The 11327-nt window shown below is 43.3% G+C and overlaps 1 protein-coding gene across 3 annotated transcripts in view; it reads right to left on the bottom strand.

The window, feature by feature from the left end:
- The window catches only part of SMAD1 (SMAD family member 1), a 103384-nt gene that overhangs the window by 46889 nt on the left and 45168 nt on the right, over positions 1-11327 (bottom strand). For 2 of the 3 annotated variants that reach the window (XM_010709530.3, XM_010709531.3), the window contains 2 exons: positions 7325-7410; positions 420-628 (listed from right to left, as the gene is read on the bottom strand). The gene's annotated coding sequence lies outside the window, so the exon portion shown is untranslated. Of the gene's footprint in view, positions 1-105; positions 185-419; positions 629-7324; positions 7411-11327 lie in introns of those variants that run through there. The other variant, XM_010709532.3, reaches the window with a different exon arrangement.

The following is an 11327-nucleotide window of genomic DNA, read 5'->3' as shown; positions in this document are numbered from 1 at the left end:
GCAGTCGGAGCCGCCCAGCCTCCACTTACCGCTGCCAACGCGCACGGACACACGCACGGACACACACACATACAGAGACACACACACACACGAGCGCGCACGCACCGGCCGGGCAAGGGATCCTCTCCAAATTACCGCCCCCGCTGAGCAGGGCTCGGGCCCCGCTAGGAGCGCTGCGCACGCCCAGCCCCGGCCCAGAGCGCCGCGGCGCACTCGCTGCTTTTATCCCCGCCCGGGGCTCGGCCTCCGCCGCCTTCGCTCCGCGGGCAGCGAGGGGCACGCCGAGCGCTCGCGGTGAACGATCGGCAGCGCGCTGACAGAATGGCGTTCTGCGCTACCCTTCCTTCGCTTACAGACTTACTCCTCGTGTACGAAAGTAAAGCTGGGAAAGCTTGCGCTCACGTAAACGGAGATCTTACCCCTGAAATGACCGCGCACTCTCGGTCCGCACTCTCAGTCGCTGTGAGGCGCGTCCAGCCGAAGGTTCGGAGCTCCCCCGAAGACAGACAAACGCTGCTACCTCCTGCGCCGGCAGGACCTGCGCGCCGCTCGGCTGAATGTAGCACAGATGACCGAACGGAAGCTCATCTTTGTAGCAAACACCTTGGCTTTCACCCAGCCAACATCCCTGTGAGGAGATAGGAAGCAACGAGTGGAAAACAGGAAAAGATGATGATGCACCCGCACCTACATCATTACATCACTGTACACATGCCAGCAGATTCTACGGATGGTGTTAACACAACAAGACTTCAATGCCTGCCCCAAGAGCTTGGCAGCATCTCAGTGATCCACATGGAGAAACGCATGGAAAAGGCCTGACATGCGTCCAGAGCCTGGGCTGCTCAGCAGGCTGCCTCGCAGGGCTGGGACAGGCAGCAGGCTCATAGCATCTCACTGCTTCAGCATCTATTCAGTGCATGATTCACACTAAACAGATATGACAAGACAATAATTAGGGCAGCACTGCAGTTTGTCAGGTGTCTTGTTAGAACCACATTTTTACCTCTTTCGCTGTCGTTAGGCTTGACTGGTTGGTTTGCTTTGGCATAAGCGAATTTAATTATTTTCTACTTAGATTGAGGCTTGGGGAGGATCACATTAATATGTGCTTTTACTATAAAGGGAAACAGAATGAGCCGTCCGTCCTGTAGCCAATCTTTACATCAGTCTGATTGATGACACCATCAGTCATAAGGCCCTGAGCCTGAATTTTAATGGAATTGGGATACTTACGTGGATGAACTTCTATTAACATTTTCAAAGGAAACATTCATCTCCTATATACTTCTTAAAATCTCACCACGCACTGCCTAATCACTTCTAAAATCCTTCCCTCAGAAACAGCATAACGGAAGGCATAATGCCAACGGATGCTCAATTACACTGCATATTTCTATTCACTTACACCATGTAACAAATATTTTAGCAATACTGTGACAAAAACTGCTATCACTACTACTGCCTTTCAATCATCCTCTACACTTAGAGTTGATGTGCAGGTTATGATTTACTATTTCCCGTTAATCTCAGCCAGACAGCCTATGTTTTACAAGGTTTACCCACAGAAATTCCAGGGATAGCAGGTGCCTTTGGGAGAAGGTTTATCACTAAACGCATTTACTTTGTTTTACCTCTACTTCACATGGATTCTGCCAAAAAACTAGAAATTCACGGACAATTAAATTGTATCAAACACACAACTTATTATTTGCATTAAAATCACTGGAGTCATTTTCTTTTTGGCCATTACAGCGTTGCCCTAGCGTGGGAAAATACAAACAGCATTTTCTGAAAGGAGAGGCAGTTCTGTCAGGAAGAACAATGTTTTTTTTTTTTAAGGACACTTGATTTCATAATTTCCTTCTTTCTGGTCTAGTAAAACAGCATTCATCAACCTCTGTTCTCCACAGCTTGTCTTCTTCTCTGAATAGGTGAGGTACTAAGCAAGCTTCCCACCACAGCATTATTAAAACTGGATATGCAGATTGTTCAGCAGTCACACAAATAGGTTTGGGAAAAGATGCCTCTGGCAGAAAACAGCATGTGAGAAAAGGTAAGAAGTATTTTTAGGAGGTCACCGTAACAGTGCAGAGCTCGGTATGCTTCTCCAAACACATTTAGGTTCAGGAATCTGGTTAGCCATGGCAATACAGTGCTGGCAGCTGATTTCCATTGCTGAGAAAGGCACTTGGATTTGAGCTGGGCCAAGTCATTTCAGTCTGCACAGCACAAGTGTGACAGTGCACTTGGACTGGCTGAATTGCGGCCTCCAAAGGACAATTGAATGGGGCACCAAAAGGATAGCAATGTCTGACCTGCCCATCTGATGCCCTGCCCCTATTAAAGAGGACACAGATCTACTGTTCCCCTTCTCATCTGTGCTGCCGAGTGCTCTGCTGGCATCTGGCAGTGGATAGCTGGGGCAAAGCAGGCTTTGGGGCAGCTCTACTTCCTCCCCTGCTCCCCAGCAGCATCAGAGTAGTATCTCAGCAGCCTGAGCGCCTGTCCGAGGTTGGCTGAGTGTGACTAGCATAAGTTCCTTTCTCCAGTGCTTTAAGGGGGATGTGAGAGTGGTGGTACCTTGGACTGTTCAAAGCAGTTAATGCTTGGAGGAACTGCTCCGGTGCCGTTCCCACAGAAGTCATTCCTGCATCTCCCAGTAGAGGCCAAAAGAAGGTACTGTGTCAGAAGTAGACCGGACCTCATCCTCAAGCATCAAGATTCAATTTTTCCTGCTCTGAAAAGAGCTTTAAGCTGGCACTGTGTGGGTTGCACACAAACATAAAGGATCTATCCAAGACAGAAACTGTGAGGCTTTTCTATACACAGTCTTTGGTGGGTCCAGCCATTTGCTAAAATGAACTCTTCATGAGCCAGTCCCTGCAGTCTAAAGCCTACTTGGGACCTACCTGTTTCATGACTCACTCATGCAGAAGAACAGTTTCACTCTAACCTAGTAGTTCTTCCTAAACTGGCCTACCACAATCAAGTGGGATTTATATAAAATAAATGTGGAACTCATAATTTTACGAGATTATTACTCGTATTGTCCTTTGTTGCATTAAATAAGACTTGCGCTTTAAATCAATTTGCAGATGCCAAAAAGGTCTTTGATCAGATTGAGAAGTCATTCGTCTTTTCTACCCATGAGATGATGGGATTCAGACCAAAATTCATGACTTGCCTGAAATTAATGTGTATGGCTAAAGCTGCCAAGATACTTATTAAAAGTTATGAATCTGCAAGGTTTGGGCAGAGAGAAAGTGCTAAGCATGGCACTCCCTTATCTCCTTTATTGGTTGTTTTCTCTGTAGACTCTAATGTAAGGACTTTGCACCAGCAATACTATATCACTGGAAAAGAGGGGAGGAATAATGGGCTGCACTCTGCTCTGACTGCAGCTGAGCACAGAACTCCTGCCCACTATGCTGCAATACTGCTGTACTTTCTAGGGAGTGAAATTTTCCCTTCGTATCTTTTTTGGCACTATTCAGAAGCTTTTGAAAGTAGATTCACTTTCTCCTGGCTTTCATTTTAGTAAGAGATAGTGGACCCCTTGTAATCAAACATTGCTGGTTCTTTTAAAATTAAATTTCCCTTTAGTCACTCAGCTTAAAAAGATTTACATAACTGGAATAACCTTGCTCTATTATTGGCTTCTTGGAAGACACCACTAAGACTAATCTTATCTCCTATTTTAATTACTATTTTCAAGTTCTTACAGCCTTGTCCCAGTTACATCTTGTTGTAAAAGAACACCACAGAATGATACATTAAGATTTATTCAGGCAGGTGGCGGATACAAAATTAAAGCTAATAACCCTACCAGAGAAGAAATCAGAGGTGGCTTGGCAGTTCTGGGCTCTCACTTCTTGGTCACTTTTTTACACCGTACACTAAACCAGTACACTAAAACCTGGTGCTGCAGGAGCAGCTGTGTGTCATAGCTTGTTACACTACTGCCTGTGAACTAAAGGGACCTTGAAATGAGACTGGCTCAGCAGATCATGGTAACTGGATACAGAGATCTATCTCCTTTATACCCGAAATAATGAGCTCATTCCAGACTAAGAACATCATAACTGATTAAAAACACAAAAGAAAAAGCTCTCATGCCCCATTTTTATTCCCCATATAAACAGTACTTAGTATAAATCTTGAGGAATTCAAAGCCTTCCTATCATTTTTTTCTGAACCAGGGAAATTCTAATTCGCACTGCCAGCATCACTTTTGGCTGCACAAGTCAGCAGTTGAACAGTCCCACCCTTTCTCCTCCACAAGAGCTGCTCATCCCTAACCCTGTGTCACCCACCTCCTTTGTGCTGGCACAATTGCTGGTGCAGCTGCAAAAAGAACAGGCCTAGGGAACTGGCGTGGCTGGGAAAAACAAATGTTTCAGGGGCCAAGTTCTTTTTTAATTTGAATCAGTTCCCTGATACGGTTCACTGTGTGGTTGTCCAAATCCTTGTGCTGACCCTGTGCAGGAGCAGGAGTATGGTGGGGAAAAAGGGTGAATGGCTTCAGCCAGTTTAAGAGCTTATGAAACTGTAATAGATGCAGTGAACTTCTTTTTAAGCAAGGAAAAACTCTTTCATTTTGAGTACAACAGCACGCATGGGGTTGAAGAGCTAAGGTAAACTGGGCTCCCTGGTGAATAAAGAGCGATAGGACCAAGGAATTGAACGAGGTGGTTCAATAAAGAAGCTGATACAGCTGAGCACATGCATTCCCATGCCTTATTCTTCCGTGTACTCTCCAGTTCTGGAGTTTTCATTTACGTGAGGTATGGAAGTAACTAAGCTCTGGAGAGTAAGTAAATTAGTAATCAATTTGTCATCCCAAGGCATCGTAGGCTCAGATTGTCCTGGCAGTTATGCAGAGTGTTAGAAAATGTTGCCCACATGACAAGGACGTTGAGGTAAATTCTAAACTCCTCCTTTCCTTGATAGACCAAAAATAGCCAATTTTTTGACAAACAAACAAATTGAGTAGATTTAAAAGCAACCCCCTCTACATTTCATACATTATTGCACAAATCTCATCTATAAATCCTTATTATTAGCCAAAAACCGCTCAACTAGGCTCTTGAAAGTTAGGACCTACCAGGATCATTGTTGTTGATGTACTCTTAAGTACTCAGCTGAGACGTGCTGACACCAATCCTTGGCTGTTTATACATGTTCTTTCCAAAAGATCCATCGCTGCAGCTAACCATTACAGAAAGGGTTTTGGCAATACCTAGTTGCAAAACTGAGACTAAGATGAGGCTGGTTTACAGCTTGTTGATCTCCTGACACAAAAATCATCTTTCCTTTCCCTGCCAAATTGATATATTTTCCCAAGTGGACAGGATTAAGACAACCTCTCAGAAAAAAAAAAAAAGTTCTCTAATGTTTTCAGCCCTGGCAAGTCAATTTGTTCATTCCTTTGTCTTGTTTTCAGAAATACTTAAACATTTGCACTGACATTTTCTACATGTATTCCGCCTGAAGCATACACCTAGGATAATTAATATTTGATGAAGTTCTGAATACATAAAATCAATGCAGTCTCAGTATAGGCAACGTGAATGACAAACGATGATCATACCCACAAGTTAGATATGTAGGTTGCTCCGAAAATAATGCCTCCTATTTATTTCATGGAAACTACAACAGATACAAAGGACATGCTTACACTGCTCAATAGAGCAAATTCTCAGCTACAAAACACAATGTTTCAACATGTCACCACCATGAGCTGTGCATTTTTGTCAGCAATGAACAACAGTCTGCACACCATGCTTCTGAAAACAAGCATGGCCACCTGGAACATGGTTTGTCTTACACACTGCTGTCACCACTGCTGAAATGCACTACCCACTGCTTCACTGTGCTGACATCCTTTGTTCATTCTCCGTAAACATTCAGCAAGCGCTGATGAATGTCAATGGATGCCAGTTTTTCTGCATGGAAGAATTCAGCGACAAGTCCTTGCTTTACATGCATTTTTATGGCAGACATCATTTGTCAGACTGCCCCTGTTGCTGTCTGTCACATGGCAACAACATGTAAAAGGGATACTGGGAGGAAAGTTGAACCTCTACTGCCTCTAATGCCATGGACCAACATCATGAAATAGGAAGCGTTATCTTTGGAGCAGTCCTCAATAGCCCTAAGGACTGAACCATGCCGAGTATATCCAGACATTCTGCTGATGTCAGAGAAAAGACCACACGGCTTTCCATACAGAAATCAGTATTCTAAGAACCACAGTCAGTGAGACTAAGGTACCCACGTGCTTCTTCAGACAATTAGATTTCAGTATGAAGCATTTTATCCGAGTGCAGTAAAGTATTACTTTTACAGACAAGGATCGAACTTTCAATATGGACATAATCACAAGGAAGTCCCCCCCAGTAACTGCAAATAGCAAGAGATAGCCATGTTGCCTTATTCTAACTGTAAACCTGCAATCAGAAATCGGCCTCAGCCAATGCACAGCTGGTCTAGTTTCTGCAAAGTACTGTCGCACAGTATGTGGTACCCCTACAGTTCAGTTGTTCATGCTCCTAAGGTTTTCAGCACCTAGAAGATGGTATGGCAAGATCTATGGCAACGATAGAGAGTATATCACCCCGATTAAGCAAAGCATATGCCTGTCAGAGAGTAACCAGATGGAGGAGTGCAACAATTTATGGCCTGCAGTTAGATAGTCTTGCACTGTGATCTCATCAAATCTTGAACAGAATATGTCAAACTCGGTCAGCATGTCAGTGCACAGATAAGATACACTCCAGGGAAAACACAGCTTAAGAAACAGTTTAGCATTCTGACATAGGATTCTGATGACAACTGCTAATGCACTGTTTCAATTCTCAGCTAACTTCCCAGATGCCTGATACCCCAATCTAGTCCTGGTTGGTCATATTTGAGAGTCACTGTGCTGCTGGGAGCAGATTTCTCATTTCTCAGATGAGAAATAAAATTACAGTCATGCCTTGTGATTAATTAAAAAAAATCATCCTTGGTTTTGCTTGAGGGCATGGCATTTTCAGAGGCAATGTAATAGAGAAAGGAAGATGGTTTGGTTTCTTTGATCCTGGTATAACCTGCCAGCCTTCTTTTTTCAAAATGCTATTTTAAAGTTTTTCAGTACTAGGGCACCAAAAGCCAGAAATGTAAGTTGGTTTAAGACTCAAAACATCATGAGAATTTTCTCGAAAGACATATACAAAAATAGAGCAGATGACATATGACATAACATTCTTCTACACATACATTCTCTTCCCTTTACACTCACATTTCTATTCATTCACACCACTAAGCAGTCAACTGTTACCTCAACTCATTTCCCCAGATTCTGATCCAATGTGTGTTCATCTTTATGTTGGTTTGAATCCCTTCGGTTCCAATCGTTTTCTTTGCCTGCAAAACACAATATACATACAGAATTTTACATATAACTGTCATGCTCTAACACAGCATACTAATTTTTCTCTCAAACTCATTAAAGATAGTGACAACTATGCTTCCTGGGGAACTAACTATTCAGAGCGTAATTAACCAGCCTGAAGTTTAGCCAGGGCACCAAATAGCACCAATAGCTCAACAGAAAAATGCCCAGGGGATTCCAAGCAGTCAGGTCTCCTAACTCCAACACAGCATAACACTGCCCACAGAGGGGTTGCTAAGGCCAAAGTGAATTTACAGACATTCTGTTCTTCATATTGTTTGGCTGTACCAGATTATAAAATAATTAATTTCTGGAATTTTTAGGCTGAAAAGCATTCGCATTTTTTATACTTGCTTTCTTTTGATTTTTGTTTTACATCCCATTCTTTCAGCTTCAACAAAAGTGAATCAGAGGAGCAGTGCCTGCCTTATCTTTGATTTGTGGTATATAATCATGTTAAATACAGATCACTGGCCTCCTAGTTACTACAGTGCCATTTATAAGAGACAATTATCCCTGCATGGTGCAGTTTTCATGATCTAGTGATTGAAAATGCTTGTTATCAGTGCAGACCCAGCTAAATGCTGTGTGTTTCTCTCTCTAAAGCTGATTTGATTTTCCACTGCTGTCTGTCATCCTTGAAGTTACCTGCAGTGTAGCTCAATTCCCAGTCTGCACACACCAAGTGAGATCCTTTTGATTTGAGGTGCATGGGGCAGAACCTGCATGCTTTTCCCACCTGCTCCAGGACAGCAGTACAAGAGAAAGAAGCACATCCACTCTGGGAAGTCTCCAGCCATTGCAATATATTGAAAGGAAGCCCTACTAAAGGCAGTGACCATGTGCAAATGCCAAAACAAAAGGCAAGGGGGGGGTGGGGGGGTGGAGGTTGGAATACAGCAGCTTTGTCTACCAAAACACTTCAGTTAGTTTTAAAATTAGCTGGAGAAGATGCAAAGAAGCCTAAGTCTTAATGACCTCAGTCCTGTAATATACTACTAATTAGCTCTATGATGAATAAATAGGAACAAAATAAGGAGCGACAGACTAGGTCAGATACTGGTTTGCCAAGCCTTGTCTCATCTTTTTTACTTGGGTCTGTATGGGATGCTTTTTAATTGTGCCTGTGCTATCTTTTATTAGTAATCAGAACCAAAGCACTGCATTACACACTATACAAATACACATCATACAAAGAAACACTCCACTTGCTCTTTGATCCTGTAAAACATGGTAAGAGCAGCTCCTCCCCAGCTGATATTTGCGCAGCTCCTTCTGGTGGGCAGGCACATGCCTTTGCCGTTTCTCTGCCAGCCCTCTACCTCCTGCTGGCCTAACCCAGCAAGCCTTGCATTTTTCTGCCCTGCCTCCTTCTGCAGCCCGTACTGTTCTGCACTGTGATTATTTTTTCCTCTGTGTATTTGCCTCTTTGGTCTCTCCCCTAACATTGTTCTCTCTTTCCCTCCTTCCTGTATGATGAATACCTCAATCATTCTTTTTCAACATCGTTAAAGAGCACCTAATTCGCTCCATTTCTATTTTAAAAGGGTGAAAATGTGATGGCTTTAAGCTCCCCGTTCATCCACTGAACAGGAGAAATGTGGCCTTAATCTGTCAATATACTGCTTGCATGTTTAGTGTCGGAGGATCCATTAGAGGACACCTGTTCCATTCTGCTGAGTCTTACCAGAAGCAGACAACCCTCAGCCTCAGCACAGAGCAGTGCTAATGCTCAAGTCACAGCCCTTCTACACTACCAGGGAGAAAGAGAAATGGCTTAAAGTGGCCTCTGGTTTGTTAGAGAACTGGCTCAATTTTCTAACCAAGTGGTTAGAAAACCACTCTAGTCCCTCTTGTAACTTCAGTAACACACATGTCAAGAGACAATGAACATTACCCTCTGCAGTGGTTCTGCAAGTTAGCTATTCCTTCTTAGGAGGATGCACAGCATATGCAGCCCAGCGAAGAAAGAGTTCTGGAAGCCTTGAATATTATATCATTCCCAGATGCCTCATTCCTCCTTAAAATCCATCAGATGTCCTCAGCACACAGAGGGTCTGCTCCACGTTATGCATTTCTCCACATTCAGAGCAACGGCACAGACCCCTGACCCAGCTTAACATGTGTCCTAGGCAGTCAGTCAGCGCTGCAAAACCACTCTGAAACAGCAACAGTTGGCTGAGAAGGCTGTTGCACGCAGCTCCCACAGCACAAAAGCTCTCCTAGCTTTTCTTGCTAGGATCTGCTATTCCTTGCATACATTCCTGGCTGAGGCGGAGTCTCTTTTCCTTTTAAAGCTCATCAACACAGTGGTTACCAAGATCGCAAATGCAGCAAAAAGACTCTTAAGAGCAGAGCAAGTTATTACATCAGTGGGAATCTGGTAAATGTTAGAGCAATGCATGGATGGCAACACTGCAGTAATTGAGACCACTCCACCAACGTATATTATCAAGGTATACAAGCTATCAAGAAGAAAGTACCCTGCAGGTACGCAGGTGTTGCTTATGTGGGGGTGGGGCATGGTTCAGCAACAATATTTTGGAAAGGAGGCCAAGGTTTTTAAAGAGACCATGCTCCTCTTACCAGAAAAAGAAGAGCTATTATTAAATAATTCAAACATTTGCCATTAAAGGGTTTGCCATAGTAGGAGTGCTGTAATTCTATTTGCATCGTTACTCTTTATTTCATTCACGTTAAGTACTTCAATTACCAGGTACACATCTACCAAGCAATGGGCAGCCAGGAGAACGTCAGCTCTTTCATCAACTGGACCAGCACACTGTGCCTTACATATCTTCCTCCTATTTCTGTTTAATTAGAGCTATGTTCCCTTCTAGTCAAGTTTACTCAAAGATTGGGACAAAAAAATAGCTTCATTCTCATTTATCGGCCATACCTCCATGGCCATACATACGGCAAACAAAAACAGAACCTTCCTCCTCTTTGTTGTAACGAAAATGGGATCAGCTTTCTGGCATTAGCACCTAAGAGAGTAGACACAGATGCACACTGTTAGCAGCATGTCTTGTGAACCCAGAGCTCTGCTTTCAGCAGGATAGATGTGATAAAATCTTTCTTCTTTCTTCAACAGCATGACTAATGAATGCAGAAATTCCCTTCTCCTCTCTCCCACTGCCAACATCTGTCTTATCTCCAGTTCTTCCTTCGACATAATTTCAAACATGAAAGACATGTCTGTACTATGACAGGCAACCTTATTTCTGGCATGAGATCCATGGCACGCTGCAGTTCAGTGTTCGAGAGCTGAAAGCTAAGACCTGGCACCTCCAAAATACAGTGATTGGAACTCTTGCTTCTGGATCTCTGCTTGGCTGGTTCAGTCTGCTCTCTCATGAAGACAGCTGTGGTTCCACTGCTGGTTTCTTGCCACAGCAGGTGCACAATTGAAAAAACATGGCAGGCATTTATGAAATGGTACACCACAGAACACTATATCCAGCAAGTAAAGGGGACCATCCCAAAGCCTTCTTGGAATTTTGGCAGCATTTCCGAGAGATCATCTGCAAATTACTAGAGATGGGTATTACACGCACACTGTAGGCAGTAAGCGAGCAATTTTAAGGAGCAGTGGATATTGACAAAGTAACACCTCTAAGAATAGAATACAATCATTGGAATAAGCAGGAGATATGTTAGAAGTAATTAAGATCTAGGGAGCATCTTAAAATTATATTTAGTAGCAAAAAAAATTTTTAACCAACAAAATACACAGATTGCAAAGGGCCACATCCATACTAAAAACAGTATCCCAGCCACAGCCTTCCTGAATTAAAAAAGCTAACAGGCTACTCATATTTTGCCCCTAGAATCTGAGTTGTGCAAAAGCAACGTCTTTTCCTGACACCATGTGTTTTTGCCTGTGGCT

This window comes from Meleagris gallopavo, chromosome 4 (assembly GCF_000146605.3).
Source record: "Meleagris gallopavo isolate NT-WF06-2002-E0010 breed Aviagen turkey brand Nicholas breeding stock chromosome 4, Turkey_5.1, whole genome shotgun sequence".
In the NCBI taxonomy this organism is placed as follows: domain Eukaryota; kingdom Metazoa; phylum Chordata; class Aves; order Galliformes; family Phasianidae; genus Meleagris; species Meleagris gallopavo.
Note: the sequence above shows the minus strand (reverse complement) of the source record. Positions and strands in the feature narration are given on the sequence as shown.